The following is a 4,415-nucleotide window of genomic DNA, read 5'->3' as shown; positions in this document are numbered from 1 at the left end:
AGAATAGTGGTACAAGCCCTTTGGATGTCTTCTACGTCCACATACCGCTTTCCTTTCATGGACAAATGCATTTTGCCGAATAGGTAGAAGTCACAAGGTGCCATATCAGGTGAATACGGGGAAATTGTATATACATACATTATACATAATCATATGCTTTCGAAACATAATATTGTGCGGATCTCGTGTCCTTATTTCAAAAGTGACATAACTTAAAAATATGAGTTATTACTATGAATGAGTTAAACAGACATTTATCCTATCAATCACCACACAAGGGTAAAAATTAACTTAGCTTTATAAAAAAATTGTCAAAATTGTCGTAACTTAGTTTTTAAAAGTTGTGAAACGAAAATGTCAAAAATGATATTTGATCATATCAAGAATACATTCTTTTTATTGATATTATTTAATCGATAATTTCTTGCCTAGAAATCGATAAAAATTTTTCCTAGTTTAAAAAATAATTTTTTTTTCTCTACAAAAAAACTTAATTTTTTTAGTTGTCTCACTTTTTGATAGAAGCAATATAAATAACTTATATTGCCTTTTTTTTAAACAAATAAACATAATTTATAATAAATTCCTGTAACATCACTAACTAAAAAGCAAAGTTAAAGTATTTTATGCAGTTAAACGTAAACTACCAATTTTTATTATTCTGAGCATTCTGTGAACTGCTTTACCGGCTTGAATGTGCTTATTTGCTAAATCATCGACAATGAACTACGATTGAAAAATATCAATCTCAGGTAAATGTTTATGATTATCATTGTAATCTTAGGCTTTGGATCAAGTATAGTGCTCTGTTTTACTCATAATTCTGACGCGATCATGAACGGATACTTTACCGGTAATCGAAAAATTAGGAAAATATTTAATATTTTTCTTATGATATTGCTATACCATCTAAGCAGAGTTGCTAAAAAAGTAAAACTGAACAGATTTTGAGTTAATAATAAGCAAAGAATATTTTATACAAAAATATCGATTAAGAAATTATATTGATTCTTTATAGACTTAACTATTCATTAAAATAATCAATAATAATAATAATAAAAGTAGTTAGAAATGGTCAGAAATTACACAATTTTAATAATAAAAAAGATATTTTAAAGAACTTTGACATTATTATTTTGACAAGAAAGAACTCCGTTTGCCTTCAAATTGATTGCTTACAGCACTGTTTGCCGACACTACATTTGCCTACAACTCGATTATTTCTTCTTAGTTTCTTAGTATATTCCCCGGGAATATTGGTTCCCGAGTCCATTTTTTATGAGATTACAGACGTCACAATACCATGCGTATCAATTTAGCTTTCAGGCTAGAGCCTGTTCGGAGAGCTGAGGCTCACTTATGTTTTTGCATTTGGTAGTAGTTTGCATTCTTACTCCTTAAAGTTTGTCAACACTCGAGGAGACCTATAGTTTAAAAGCCGAATGGAGAACGCGAAAAAATCGCGTATATGGGGCGCAGGTGGGAACCCGGATCCACAGACAACAAGTCAATCGCACTTAGCGACACTCCAACGATTACTCATATACATTATTTTTCATATATTTAAAATTAATTAGAGAAAAGGCACGTTTGGACATACTGCATTGCACGCATAATACGGGTATTATTGACTACAGACTCTACAGACTGATTGTTCACAAGTCTTTTTGTGCACAAATGAAAGTTTCAAAGACTAAGTCACATTTGCCACGTATTATTGCCTACAGATTAATTGTCTACAAACACTATTTTGTGCTTTATAACTACTAATTCTCTATTTTAAAACACAAATTCTCTACTTTGAAAATATAAATTCTGTTTTACAAATACAAATTAATTTTTTATATAGTTTAAGTTGTAGGCAATCGAGTTGTAGGCAATCATTTTTGTGCGCAAACGAACTGTCAGCAAATGTGATGCAAACGCTAGTATAGGCGAAAGGAGTTTTCTCCTCTGATCCAATAAATCTTTAATAATAAATAGCAAATAATAATGATAAACAATGTTAAAAAAATCAATGGAAGTATCAAAAGTAAATATAACCAACATGAAGATTTCATAATTTATTACGTATAAAATGCTAAAAGCAATATCCATAGTCCAATCTTATATTGAAGTCTTGAGTGGTCTTAAGTGATCTTGAGATTCCATTCAACCAATGACCATACAGCGTTTCGAGGTCGTATTTGAAATCATCAAACATACAAAAATGTGAATGCGCCGCTCAAGTCATACGTATTTGAAGAAAAATGAATAAATGAAATAAATATCTGATGAATAAAATAATTATCAAATTACATTCACTATCGATAAATGTGATTATATTTAATTGCTTAGTTATTGAATATTTATTGTTATATTTAATATTATTTCAATATTTTATATTTCATATTTCAAGTAACGTGATTTAATATATTTAAAAAGAAGTTATTTAGAGAGGGAGAAAAAAAAGAAGAGAAAAAAAAATTATTTAATAGAAAAATGCAAAATATAAAGTTATTTAAATTTACTTTTTAATATTATATTTAGCTATACTCACTCTCCAATTTCTTTATTTTCCTAATCTCTGAAGTGTAAATAAAAGTAGTTTAAAATTGTACATAAAATTCTTAAAATAGATAAGCAATTTTTAATATTTCTGCAATAATAACATTAAATCGGTTAACTTGACTATGCAGTTAAGTATTTATCCGAGATTTTTTAAACGTCGTCAACCAGAATTTTGCTTATATAGTATATACAAATGTGCACAGCTTGTGTTAAATTCCAATATCAGCAATATGACTACCAATCGTACACAATTATCCGACAGGATAATTTGCAGTTATTGAAGCGTGGTCAATTTAATTTCAGTATAAATATATATTCCTGAGAATAGTTCTCGTAAAAACTATCACAAGTTTCTCACAAATAGATTTGTAACTGTATCAAATTATATTTACAAAAAATATTCACTATTGCATGACATGCTACTTGAATTGAAAATTTGAATGTCGTTAGCTATCAGGAATAATAATGTCAAGAAACGTTCGTGTTTATCGCGTTTCGCAAATAAATCAATTATATTTAAGAAAACAGCCTTAAATGACGACAGCTGCTTTGGAAAATATGATTTTAACTTTACGTCACGGTACAGTGCTTTGCAATTCAATGAAAAAAATTAATAGTATTAATTAATTTTGATAGTAGAAAACTAATGTAAAAACTAAAATAAAAATAGGTAATTAATTCAATTAATTAAGTTTTCTATTAACATATTATTATTTATGTATGAGTTAATTTATTTTCAAAATCTAAAAGTGCAAACATTTTCCTTTCATGATAATTTTGAAAAAATGTAATATATGCTTATTTTTATTGCTAATTTTTATTTAAATTCGACATTTCGAACTTTAATTTTTATACATTGTTTTAAACACAAACTTTACAAATCTTCATCTAGTCATGAGTATTATTTCACAATCCAGTTTTAACAAGCCGTACTCTTTTAAAGACTTATTTACATATATACACACAGGGTGAGTCATAGGTCATGTAGGTTTTAAAATTATATAATATTAATTGCAAATCCTTGTCAGAATAACAGATACAAATACCTACAGTAGTGTTAATAATGATTATATATAAAAATTTTAACTGAATATCATGTTTTACAAGAAATGCTTAAAGTGTTTTCTATCATTTTCCATACATGATTGAGCACGATACATGACTGATTTTTTTATGTTTATTTGTGTTAAATATTTCAAGAGCAAGAAGTTTGCGATATAATGTCTATAAGAATATTTATTCTTCTTTTATTTAAAAACACGCTCACGAAATTTTGAAGTATACTTATAATTATATAATGCTTTATCTATTATACATATTTTATACATATGCAATTATAATTTCTAAAAGCGTAACTTTTTGCTAAGTTAGAAATAATTCCCTTCTTTTTTATTTACTTTGAATTTATTATAATATATTAATTATAAAAGCTAATAATGATAATATATCAACAAAGTCAACAAAGAATTGATTAAATTAAAAAATTGAATAATAAATGATTTTTTTAAGCTAATCACGTATTTCTAAGATATACACTAAAATTTTATTGGAGTAACAGAATAACATAATTTTTTACAAAACAATTTTATTTAATAATAATCTCATCTTTTAAAGTTATACAAATTTCTAAACTTAATTTTAAATAATTCTATTTAATTTTGTCTATATTCTAATAAAAGTGAACAAATTTAGCAAATTTTAAAATAAGATTTTTTTTAATTAGTTTGCAAAAATTAAATTGTATAATTTATAGAAATATTTACATTATATAATTTTTTAATGACTTGTTTATACTTAAACGAGAATAATTTAAAAACCGAATTTATCAAGATCCGTTATAAGAGAATTGATCTACAATTCAATTT

Source organism: Trachymyrmex septentrionalis, unplaced genomic scaffold (assembly GCF_001594115.1).
Source record: "Trachymyrmex septentrionalis isolate Tsep2-gDNA-1 unplaced genomic scaffold, Tsep1.0 scaffold11, whole genome shotgun sequence".
Classification (NCBI taxonomy): domain Eukaryota; kingdom Metazoa; phylum Arthropoda; class Insecta; order Hymenoptera; family Formicidae; genus Trachymyrmex; species Trachymyrmex septentrionalis.
This window is presented reverse-complemented; position numbering follows the sequence as displayed.